The 13,633-nt window shown below is 35.7% G+C and overlaps 1 protein-coding gene across 1 annotated transcript in view; it reads right to left on the reverse strand.

Moving 5' to 3' along the window:
* The window catches only part of USH2A (usherin), a 775,604-nt gene that overhangs the window by 592,437 nt on the left and 169,534 nt on the right, over positions 1–13,633 (reverse strand). The gene's annotated exons all lie outside the window — the stretch shown is intronic.

The raw sequence follows: 13,633 nt of genomic DNA on the forward strand, positions 1-13,633 counted from the left end.
AGACTAGTAAAATCTAGAAAACCAGTTACATCTGAATTTCTAACAAACAATAAAATTTTTTAGTAAAGGTGCATCCATGTAGCATTTGCTTAGACTAAAAAATGTTATCTGAAATTCAAATTAAATTAATTCTGTACTTCGATAAAACAAAAGCTTGCATCCTCTACTTCCCCGACCCCCTACATTTTGCTAATTACCAAGTCCTATGGATATTGCCTCCTAACAATTTCAAACTTTCTACTCTCCATCCCCACTACCACCTCCCCAGTTAAAGTCACCAACCACTTTTTTATAGCTAATACCTCAAACTAGATGCTACTGTAGGGGCTTTATATTTAGTATCTCATTTAGTTTTCAGAGCAACATAAATAATGCAGGAATTATTAATATGTCTATTTTGTCAATTAGATAACAGAAGATTGAGAAGGTTAACACACTTTCCTAAAATGATAGAGTTAACGGATAGCAGAATCCGGGGTTACACCTAGGCCACCCAGTCCCAGACCATCTCTTCTAATGGCGTCCCTTTTGTCCTGTTCTAATCTATTCTTCATAGAACAGCTGGAGCAGTCTTTTCCAAAGTGCAGTTTAGACATTTCACTTCTCTGTTTGAAACTACTTGATGGCTTCCTATTCCCTTTAGGAAATAAATTCAAATCTCTCACCCACCCTCCAATCCTACAGTCAGGTCCCAGCCATGTCTCTAGCTTCAGCTCACAGCTCATCCTCTACTCAGTCCGTTGCGGTCATACTTGTTCCTGTTCTTGACACCTAAAGGCCTTTCCATGGGCTGTTCTGTCTTCTAGGATGATTTTGACTTATCTCTTTTACTTTGCTCACCCCAGGTAAGTCAGGTCTCGTGACTTCCTCAAGCAACTTTCCCTAGGCCAGGCTAGGTATGCTTGTTACGAATTCATAGCATCCAGTTTAATTTCTTAAGTGTTTATGAAAGTTATAATCAATCTCATTTCCACCAAAATCTAATCTCTGAGGACAGAAAATCCATCTGTTTCATTCATCATTGTCTCCCTAGCAACCAACATACTGCTTGGCACATAGTAGGCACTCCATACACATTTGATGAACTAATAAAAATGAGTTCAATTATTAAACAGTCTGTGAGTCCAAGCAGTACACTAAAAAAAAAAAAAAAAAAAAAAAACCTACAGAATTTAGAGATTTTAGAATACTAAACCCCATGTTTTTTTCTTACAGAGAAAGGAAAGAAATACAAATATGATTCAAAAATTTATTCAAGTTACTTATAATCCCTTGGACCAAGGAGATGGAAGTTAACTTATAAAATTAGAAAGCTATCAGACAGTTGAATGATGGAGCAGGCATATGATGGAGAAATGATTCTTAGTGTTATGTGATGTGTGTGTGTGCATGTATATGTACATATACATATACACACATGCACAGACACATGGGTACACACACAAGCACGTGCAAAATGCTGCAAAGAATTTTACTGAAACAAGGGGTAGAGGGATCACAGAAAGATTCTAATGAATACAGTCACAGCAAATAAAAATGAATTGTATGACCGTCATGACACTAAAGTTCATAAAACAGCAGTGATACTGAAAAAAGGAGAGTGTGAACACAAAGCGAATCCATTCTGTTATCTATTCTAGAGGGAAAAGCAAAAAAGTAATTAGGATACTCCAAAATTCGCTCCAGGTTCTAGTTGAAAACACACCATTTTCTTATAGTTACCAACGATTGGGTTTTTTCCTTCTCCTAGATCCTGTACATTCTGTCTTACAATGCTTCAAGAGCAGCAAAATGGAAAACACTGTGCTCAATGAGAGGAAAAGGAAAGAGCTCAAAATCTGTGCCATTCATTTGGAGGAAATCAACTAATATTATCATTTTATTATAATTTACAGCCACATTATGCTATTTGTTTATTTGCAACACCTGACAGCAATTTGCCTTATATATACACTTCCAGACATAGAGTATGGCCATGACAATGAGTACACATTGTTCTACCTGATTCATCACATGATCAAAGTCAAATTTAGAAGGCTTATGTTTAAATTCAAGGCCACTGTGTTTGGGATTCTTTGTATTTTTTGTTCCTGTGAAGGTATCTAGGCCCTTAAATCCATGATGATGGCATCATGAATGTGCTAACAGCTCTCCAATTTGGATAAATTACCCATTAGCACAGATACTTACAAGTAGAATTAATTTAGACTTATTGCAATAGCTCCAAGCCACAGAGAATTCGGAACAATTAAGGGCAATTTTTAAAAGAAATGATGTATTAGATAAACCTGTAAGTACAAAGGAGGGGGATGGCATTTTGGTGCAGAAGTTGGGTAGTCCAAATTTAGGGGGTAAAGAATGTCATAGAAGAACCAGAAATATAAGTAGAGAAGAACTAAAAAGATATTAAAGCACCTAGGGAGACTGAAAGTGAAGGTAAGGCTTCCAGGAAAAGACTGCATGGGAATTTGCCTTGGGGTTAATTTCCCTCCTCCTCTCAGGAGCATGATTATAAAGGTTAATCCCACCAGTATTTCAGTTGTCCTATTTTTAAGCAGTTCTAAATAGGGTGACTCAGGTAACTTCCTGCTCAAAGATTACCTCTTGCCTTCCCTGAATGTCCCTAATTCTAGACCATTACCTCTCTTTTATGACTTCCAACTTTCGAAAACAATCTTTTCTCTTCCCTTCTGCTTAAACTTCAACTCCTGAATGTGGCTTAATTATCACTGATCTTAATTTATTTTAACATAATACATTTCTGATATCCCTTCATTAGCTCTACTTCACGTTCTAAATCTTTATATCTGAAGCATTTTAACTGATCTTATTGAGATTCCATTCCATGAATGATTTTGTACCACATTCTTAAGCATGGTCATTAGAACAACATTATTATCTTGCATTATGTAGTGCTGAGAGTTCACACATACATGGTCCAAATCAGCTCCCTAGTTCATTATTTTCCCGTTTTATTTAGCTGACCCCTGGTTTAAACATGACAAATCTCAAGTGGAAAAAAAATGCATCATTCAGCTAAAGCAAAGAGTCACCCATATCATAAAACAGTGTTGCTTTACCTAGGAGAAGAATCTTTAGAGTTCAAAGTTATTAGCAAGGCAGCTGGTATTATCTCCTGTAGTGGCTATTTGCACAGCACCATACTTGTACTGGGCATAAAAGAAGAGCCCATTTCCCAGCAATGTCCCTCCTGAGGACCATGAACAACTAGGCTTTGCCAAGGTCTTGAAAGGGAGAAAGAAAAGAAGTGTAACCTCCAGGCCTTATTCAAGAAAGGAGGGCAATGCTGGAGCTAAGCACTAATTGTAAGCCATTTGGAAGAAACTACTCTCACCTTATGCCAGAAAATGGACATAATAGTTACACAAGAGCCTAGAGAGGAACGTGTGGCTCACCTAAACCCATGCAACAAAAGACTATCTTGGTAATGGCTTTACAAATTAATATTTTCAGAATGACGTATAGTTGATGACGGCAGTTTTCAAATTAAAACAATAATAATTTTTCTCCATTCAGTAGTTTTATATAAAATCATGCTAAAATTATTTCTAGACTTGATCAAGTGAATACATAAATATTATTCATCCCAAGGTATAATTTATCTTATTTAAAACAATTTTAAACTTTTTCAATTAAATTAAATATACTTTAAATGTTCTGCTCTTATTCCTTTTTTCTGCCCTGCTACTCCCTCCTTGAGTAGCTTACTGATTCCTATTTCCTTTTAAAATTCAGTTCAGAAATTATTTTCTCTAAGTTCCTAACATCCCTCATCCTTCAAGAATTAATCATTTCCTTCACTTTACTACTTCTTGATATTGTGTATTTCTAATATTGCTCTTATCATATTGTGATACATTTACATGTGAGTCAGTTTCCTCTACTAAATCACGATGTCTTAGTGTATTTGTGATTGTGTATCTTAACAGCAGCATAGCCCTGGGTAATTTACTCAATGGATGTTTATTGAAAAATGGATATATGAATGAAATAGATAAATGGCTGAATGGATGAATGGGTGGATGAATGGATAAATATCTGCTACCCTTTAAAATATGAGATGATCCCTTTAACACTGAAAAGGAAAATGGTAAACATAAATCTGTGAGTCACGAGAGTGGTTGGTCAGAGTGGCCTGTCCTATCAGGGGATCTAGAGAGGAATGTATATGAATCAGACACAATAAATTTAAAATATAGTACTTGTCACAGAAACAGATGGAACAGAGCTATAGAAAGAAAATGTCACCCTAAAACTATATCTCCTATTCTTAAAGCACAGGACATAATATGCTCATGTAAAGGAAAACATTATTGGAATTTTCCGTTTCAGAAATAATCCAATTTTTCTATTTATGTGAATACCCATGAAAGGCCCTCATTAACATATTCTCTAAGAATTAAATCCAATAACAACAAATAACCTAAATAATGAAAACTCGTATTACATCTAGATTATAATTAATCTATGTGTGTATGCATATTTGAAATCCACAGAGAAACTTATATTCCCTGTTCCCATTCAGTGTTTATCAAATGTATGCTCCAAAGCCTGTCTCCTATGTCATTCCAACTATCTCCAAAATTTCTCCAACTAAGTTATTAGAAATAATTCCATTTCTAGACCCCTTCAGTTTACCTCAACATTATTTGAACACTGTAGTTTCCCAGGAACCTGCTAATTTTCATTTTATGCCTATTACTTGGGTTTTCAACAACAAATGAAATATCACAGAATGTGAAGCAATAATCAGAATCACGAGTTGAGATATGCTTGAAGGTGGGAAAAAGAAACAGTATTTATCTAACTTATCCAATATTCATTGTGTGAATGTTTAAGACAAATATTGAGTTAGTTATTTAGGAAAAGTTCCACTCTTTCAGAGTATACATTCTGGAGTCAAATGGACCTGGATTTATAAGGCTCTTCTACTTAATTAGATTTCATTTCCCCAATTAGAGAATAATCCCAGCACCTCCATCATACAGATATTGTGTATATTAAATGGAACTCTGCAGGCAAAGCCCTGTTACAGAGCCTGGCACACAGCAGACTCTCAGTAAATATTTATCTATTCATATCTTTGTAATTGTTAATTAGCAAGTTTCCTGTGACAAAGAAATTTTTCTAAATTAAAATTTAAATAAAGACTTATCAGTGTCTTTTCCTCTTTTTTCTTTCCAGATGTACTTAAGGTTGTGGTCTGTATTCCCTGTGACAAGATTCCTTCCTGATGATTTATCAAGGAAGAGGTTCTTACTTTGAGACTCAGGTCTCTCTGTGAAAAACATGTTAACCTGGAAAGTTGTCTCACCAAACACTAGGAAATGTGGCATAATTGGAGCTCAACTTAGACGCATTGATTTTTAATGGAACATCAGCATCTGATTCCAATTCCATTGGCAGGGTCTTGTACACAATTCTAGTTTATGAATTACTTAATAAATATGATGTGCTACTTAATGAAACAAGATACTTTGTTTTATGAATTGTAAAAGAAAACCAAAAGTAAATACTAGGGGGAAGCATGAGGCATTGTCCTATTAGTACAAAACATGTCATAGGAAGCTGTTTTCGTTATAAATTAGCCTTTATTTTATTCCAAAGCTGCAGAGTCTTCAATAAACCCTCTCTGCCTCTAGTTCTCAAGGACAAGGGTGGGTCACTGGCTCAGGATGCCTTGACATCCTTCCCTGCCTTCCTCGGCCTGGCCTCTGATTAAGTGCCTACTGCTGAACATTATAAGGTCATCCAGCACTGAAAAAGGGAACTGGGAAAACATATTTAGTGTTATATTTATTAGCATGGATATGTGTACATTCATATATGTACACACACTCCAAATAATTTTAAATTAAAGCATTTTAAAAATACTTAATGGAGGTTAAGCAGCATTTTTAACCTCTGTTCAAGTTATTGAATGGCATATTAAAACCAATGTGGCTCTAATGTACCTTCTAATGTGCACTGCTGCTTTAACAAATTGCCTATAAATTTTAGTTGAATTAAGCCTATTCCTTGTACATTCGTAGTAAGGTTAGGTTAATAATACATGAGGTTTCATTACATGCACCTTCCTTAATAATGTTTTTTAAGAAAGTGGGACAAGAATCTATGTGCAGTCATCTAGTATGGGTCAGCAGTATTTGCAATCACAGAGGAAAGGCAGGCAGAAGTCCTTAAGCTTGCTGCTCACCCCTTCCTATGCATCCTTTTCCCTCCACGCCCCGCTGCTCACACATACCAGCGTGGTGTCTGCCCCTGTGGTATATAATCTAGGTCTCTCAGACATGTTTAGAAGTAAATGAAAGCTTCAGATTGTAGCAGCACATTTTACTGTGCATATTGCAGACCCGGCTACTGCAAAACATCTGTTTATGATGAAGATACTTCAGAATAAGGATTTCTCTTTTCAATACAAGTTTTACTTTAAAAGACTATAAAACCAGAAAAAAAAAAATTAAAGTGGAATTTCTGAAGCAAAAAAAAAAAGTCCCAAAGCACGCATTGCCCCTTTCATGGACTATTTACATGTGTATACTAGATCTTGTTTTGTTAAAAAACACATTCGATACTTAAGTCACTGTTATTTTTCCTCCTTTGCAAGTTTGAACACAACACCTTTCCTAAGTGTTGTAAAAGGAACACCACAGGCCTTTGCTATGCCCACACCTAAAAACAGGAGAATGCCACTGAGGTATTTTTGAAACACAGTTATTCATTAATTCAGAAAATATATAGGGAGCACTGCTATGGAGGTACTGCTATACCTGCCTGACATAGAGCGCTTAACAATTGTGAAGGACAGCAATGAGACTTATTGGCTGGAGAGGAACAAATGATCTGAACACTTGTGAAAATGAGGTCAGAGAGGTCATGGACATTATAGACCTTGGGGATTATTAAAGAATATCAACTTCATTTCTTATTAGCTATGGTGAAAAGCAAATGGAAGGTGGAATGACAGGATGTGACTCAAATTTGAACAGCATCACTTTGGCCGTCTGTTGAGAAGTGAACGAAGAAGGATGAAGGAGAATAGGGGCCTACTTGAATAGTCCAGGAACAGAGGAAGGTGGCTTGGACCTGGCTGGTACAAGTAAGGGCGGCAAGAAGTGGTCAGATCCTAGGTATATTTGAGGGGAAAATCAGCAGAATTGGTTTTGTTAGATGAGACAAAGGTTTTTGGGAAAAGAGAGAGTTCAAGGATGGCTGCAAAGATTTGTTCTGAAAAGATTACAACCCAAAAAACACTAGGGCAACGCTGTCAGCAAAACATGGTAGATTGAATAATTTTTCCCTCCTGAAATCCCCAGAGATGAAATAAATGAAAAAAGAGGGAGAGAGAAAATGACAAGCAATTATAGATGTCTCTAAGCAAGAGCTAAGCACTTGCAGTGGAGAGCCCAACAATAAGGGAATTTATTCAGGTTGTATAACTCTAGAAAGAAAAGTTTGGAATTGAAAGCTCCAGAGATTTCTGAAGTCAGATATAAGGTGTTGTAAATACCTTCCCCAACCAGAAAGTTGTCCTTCTTACATTTTAGGAGGATACATTAAGTTTTCTTTTAGAAGTTAAATGAAAGAATCATGTGAAAGACTGCTTGTGACTGTTGATTTTGTGCATCCGCTTGGCTAGGCTTGGTGTCCAGTCATCTGGTCAAACATGAATCCAGATGTTGCTATGAATGCGTTTTGCAGATTTTCTCGGAACATAAGAGCAGTCATCGATAAGCAAAAGGGTCCACTGAGTGCCCAGGGATATAGAGATGGTAAAAAAAAGAAGAAGAAGAAAAGAAGCAAGAATCTGACTGACATTGCTAACAGCTAATGATGTAATCATTTAAATTTTTTGAATGAAAATGTTTTCATACGGCAGTAAAATTTCAAATAGTCCTTTATGTTTAGACACTTGAAGACAGTAAAGACACGTCAGACATTTGAAATTCTCTCCTCAAATTACTTCCCTCCTTGTATTCTTTTTCAGAAGCTACTGGAACATGTGCTCTATGAAATAAACAAACCAAGAAGAGAGAACATGTAGGATTCAAGAAATGGAGGATCCAACATGGGAGACAGGTGAAGGAAATCCCTAGTAAAGCAGCAAATGTTAGCCCTTGGATATAGCTGTGCCACAGAACTACAAGTCAGTCAGCCTAAATTTCCCACTCATATATCTAGTGGGAAAAAATAAAACCTGATCGATTTCTTGGCTAGAGTTCCCTTGCAAAGTTCTGTTTCCTAGAAATGCCTAAGAAAGTCCCGGAAAACTAAACAAAGGCAAATTTTTTGAAGAAAGGAAACATAGTCAAAGCATATTATATGGCATAGCTGTACAGTAAATTTATGTAGTCATAATAAAGAAATCTCTGAATACTGATTTAACCAAATAAAAAGATTGCTGGCCGGGTGCGGTGGCTCAAGCCTGTAATCCCAGCACTTTGGGAGGCCGAGGCGGGTGGATCACGAGGTCAAGAGATCGAGACCATCCTGGTCAACATGGTGAAACCCCCGTCTCTACTAAAAATACAAAAAATTAGCTGGGCACAGTGGTGCGTGCCTGTAATCCCAGCTACTCAGGAGGCTGAGGCAGGAGAATTGCCTGAACCCAGGAGGCGGAGGTTGCGGTGAGCCGAGATCGCGCCATTGCACTCCAGCCTGGGTAATGAGCAAAACTCTGTCTCAAAAAAAAAAAAAAAAAAAAAAAAAAAAAAAGATTGCTAAGGAGGTGTGAGGAGCTAATTACTCATCTTCTATAGGAAGACAATAGATACTGTCTACATTTTAAAAATCAAGATAAAAATATGTGTGTGTGTGTGTGTGTGTGTATATATATATATATATATATATATATATATATATATATATATCTCCCAGAAATACAGACCTGAAAGCTCAGAAGAAACATCTAAGGAAATTTAAGGTGTCTTCTCTGAGCAGGGAGACTTCTGGGTAAATGATAAGACTGGGCCCATTACATTTTATTTGGTTTTTAAAAATTATGCAAAGGTAAATTTTGATTAAAATTCAAATTAAATTTAAAAATGATAACACTGAATAATAATACACAGTGTTCTTCACACAATCCCCCTCCTGGCTTCCTTTTTCTTCTCCTGGCTCTTTTTTTGCAGAGAGGGAGGGCTTTATCTGATATACATTTGCCTTTTTTTTTTAGATGGAGTTTGGCTCTTATTGCCCAGACAGGAGTGCAATGGCATGATCTCGGCTCAATGCTTCGCCTCCTGGGTTCAAGTGATTTTCCTGCCTCAGCTTCCCAAGTAGGTGGGATTACAGGCATGCACCACCACGCCCAGCTAATTTTGTATTTTTAGTAGAGACGGAGTTTCACCTTGTTGGTCAGGCTGTTCTTGAACTTCTGACTTCAGGCGATCCATCCACCTCGGCCTCTCAAAGTGCTGGGATTACAAGCATGAGCCACTATGTGTGGCCATTAGGAGAATAATTTCTTAGTCCCTATTTGCTTAAGTATAGATGTAACAAAACTTTCCAAATGTTTATTGCAAATTTTCTTCTTTCTTTAGAGGAAGATATAAAATAGGTATCAACACTAATACTGAAAAATAATGATCATATTTAAAGCATTCCTGTATTTTATTTACTTGTGCAATTATTTTATTTCCCTTGCTAGAGTTTCAATGTCTTGAGGGCAAGGATTATCTTATTCAACTTGCATAACTACAATAATAATATAATTCCTTGTACCTTGTAGGTACACAGTAAGGGGTTTATTTAATTGAAGACACAGAGAAATAATCAGGGATTTTAATAACGTAATCTTGTTGGGCTGCTTTTTAAATCAGGCACTCATGATCTTTAATGAAAAAAATGTAAAAGAGAAAAACAGAAAAATGACTAATTTTAGAAAATAATATGAAAAGAGACAGGTTGATTTCTTTCACTTTACCAATCCTTTTTTTAAGCTACTTCCTGTTTCCATTGCAACAAAATATCAATGTGACTTTACTTGTACAATATAAACATGGCTATCTAGTTTACCTTTCTGGAAACTAAAAACATTGATATAAAAGTGGCCAATACATCACTCATTTGGTAACCTCAATAATATCTTAAACTCTTAACAACAAAGAAAGATAATTGCGTAGAGCCAGGGATCCAAAAATAATCACTATTTAAATTTATATCATATATTTATTTGTAAATTAATCTATCAGTTTCCCCATCAAAATTTAGGCTCACTGAAAGTACTGTTTGCTACTACACATAAAATGTTCTCTGATTAAATTAAGAACTCAACAGTACCCAGAAGAAAATGATTTCTCAGTAAGAGAAATGTTTATGAACTGTGCTGTTCAACAAAATATAATAATCCAAATCTATAGCTTGATCATTCTAGCTTTTCATAACCAGGTTAATATTTTGAGTCAATAACTCAGCAGGGCCACTGATAAACTGTAGCATATCCTTGGAAGGAAGAGTGACTAGAATAGCAGTGAGTCTATAAGACAAAGCAAGTAATACATAGTTGAAGATACCAAGAAGAGATTTTGTGCATATATTTCCTCAGGACTTAAGAGGCCTTCATTAACTCTGGCTTATTTTTTTTAAATGCAAATAATTAGGTCTATCAAAAAAGTACAAAACTCATGGTCATTAAAAGCATCTATTCTGAAGCTGACTAATGTTCTGCCAGTGAATTTTGTAAGTGTAGGACATTCCTAGTATAGCCAAGGCTGTCTTCAAGGATCAATTTCTTTCTTATTCCTTATAGTAACAGAGGCCCCAAGTTTTAAATAGACACATGAATATTCAGATAGAGTATCTATCTGATAAAGCTTCTTACCCCTGGCTAGAAGTGGACAGTTGGAAGAAAAAATGGAAGTTCCCTGAGGAGGAGGACAGGGGAATGCCTTTAGAGAGTCAGTAAGAGTAAGCTGAAGAAATGGAGTTCCAAATATGTCTTCTCAGTCTGGTATATTTTCTACTAAATATTTTACAATACACTGTTAAATTTTTTCAGTAAATAAAAATATTTTCACCAGTTTTAATGCTGTCTACTCTTAATTCATTGACTTCATTTATAGTTCAATATGGTCTTCAGAAAAAAGAAGCGTAATTATAGAGTAATTACAATGAGATCTGTATTATTTCTTAAACATAAATCTCTCAAGGTTGAATAATAAATTGAACATGAAGTAAATAGAGCACATTTTCAAAAATGCATTATTTTCAAGTTTTCTGTAGGTTTGAGTTAAACCACCTCTTAAAACACTGATGTTTCATGTCAAATTTGTTGTCCACTATTGTTCACTGATGGAAAATTACAGGCAGTGTGTTGAATAGCAAAACTAGTTAGAGGATGCCAACTAACATTGAAAAGGAGGACTATACTGCATTCCATATGGGGAAAGAATGAACCAAAGCATCAGGTAGATAGAAGTCAGCTCTGTATGTGACATGTGTAGTTCCAGTGAAGTGGCTGCAGTGACTGAAGAAGATGGGAGTCAGGGAATATCAGGAAGCAAAGCTGGGGGTCTAGGCTGCGACCAGAAGATAAAAACTTATAAAGGTTTGCCCAGATTGGACTCAAATGATAAGCAAAGTAAAACCCATTTTGGTAACCCTCTAGGAGAATGACATAACTAAAGAAGTACTTTAGGGAAATTATTATGCCAATACCATACAGGGCAGTCAGGAAAGAGCCATAGACGGTGGAGGGAGAAAAGGGTATAGAGTTGAGAACAAAGAGATCACCACAGTGAGAGTCACGAAGATAAAGGAAAGAACAATGAAGTCCTTATTTCTTCATTCTAGGAAGGGCACAAATGAAACAAACAGTCTTATGCATGATGTAGATTAAATTATCCACAGCTATTTCTGCATGACATACAAAACACCCAGAAAAACGTAGTTTTTCAAACAATTTTAGTTCATCATTCAGATATTTGGTAGGTGTACAAAGTATTGAGATGATGAGCCAGGTCTTTCAATGAAAGGATCAAAGGGACTAAATGTTTTTACGGTGATATCAGAGTTTATCCAAAATTAGAAAAATTGTTTAAAATGTGTGACTTGTATTATATATACAACTAAAATTATTATGAAACAATAAATTTTAGCAATTGATAATTACTCAAAAGGATATAATATTTGATCTATCAGCTTGTTTTGGTTTACTTAGAAAGAAGTATATATAAATCATGGTTATTTGACTGTGCAGGAGACTGCATACCTTGTTTCTAAAATTAGAGATACTGATAAACAGTATCATCTCTAAGAAAAATATAATCTTAGGATACTAAAAAGCTAATTGATTGCAAGTTTGGAAGGATTAACCTGAAGGTAAAAAGAGTATAATGTGCTGTATCTGTTATTAAGGCTGTCTGTCCAGTTCTCAATACTCTTCCTGTCTTTTGGGATACTTACCATGTGGCGCCTACCTGATGTAATGGTCCCTAAAAGCCATGCTCATTTTATAAGAATGTGACACCCCTGGCCCCAGTGAATTGGCTCAGAGGTAACCAACCAAACAAAACTGAGTCGATTTGAATTTCCCACTAGAAATTATAACTAAGAGGTAGCTAATAAATCTCTCTGTTGTAGCTAGTGGTAGAATTATAAACAATTTCAGGGGACATAGGTTCACCATATACCCATACAGAGAGAAATAAAGAAGTAAACTTCCCTTCTGAGAGAGAGAGAGAGAGAGAGAGAGAGAGAGAGAAATATGTATGAATATGTATCAATGGAAGCATTCTAGTTCCTGTACTGGTCCTTGTCCTTAGATTTTTATGAAATATCTAGTTATAATATAGTCTCTATTTATGATTAAACCAGTTCAAGTTGTTTTCTGAAACTCATAATAAACTCTTTATGAATTCCTTCCTGTCTCTTTCATCTTACTTGTCACACTGACCAATGCTAAAGGAAAAGTGTGGCCCAGTTCTCCTAGGCTGGGTTCCATGCTCCGCAAACAGAGCTTTCGTTCTACTCCTTCTCTGGCAAGCCAATCACACTTTTGAGTTTGTAAATGCTCATTTTTATAGGCTCATACAACTCAGAGCTAAGGCTGGCTAACAGGATAGCAATTAGCACAGCTGTTAAGCAACTGATAAGTACTTATATATATCATAGTGTCCTAATGAATTTATTGTAAAGAAGGCATAGTATTTTAGTTAAAATCTTAAATACAAGGAGAACCAAGATGGGGTCTATCCGTCTCCCAATTGGGAAAGAGATGGAAAGAAAAGTTTGTATACAGTGAGATTAAATAGTTGCCTATTTTATTAATTTGATGGCAGGTAGAAACAATTCTAGGTATTTCTGTATAAAGCTAGAACATACAGCCTCTTTGGTAAAAACACTTAGCCAGCTTTATTCAGAGATTCAGCTCATCATTTGAATTTTTGGCACTGTATGGATAAATCAACTCGAATTTTCCTTTCTCTGGAAAATAAAGTTGACTCTCCTTAATCCGATTTTTAAAAAAACTGTTAAAAGGAGATTTGCTTCAAGTGGGGAAATTGTCTCAATTAAGAAATAAATCTAATTGGCTGAAGTTTATCTAAAGTATGCTCCCAAAATAGTAACATAAATATGCTAGATAATTTTGAACAAGTTAAATAGTTATATC

The sequence above is a fragment of the Aotus nancymaae genome, unplaced genomic scaffold, assembly GCF_030222135.1.
Source record: "Aotus nancymaae isolate 86718 unplaced genomic scaffold, 86718_ANA_hifiasm-v0.15.2.pri h1tg000032l_0, whole genome shotgun sequence".
NCBI classification, from domain to species: domain Eukaryota; kingdom Metazoa; phylum Chordata; class Mammalia; order Primates; family Aotidae; genus Aotus; species Aotus nancymaae.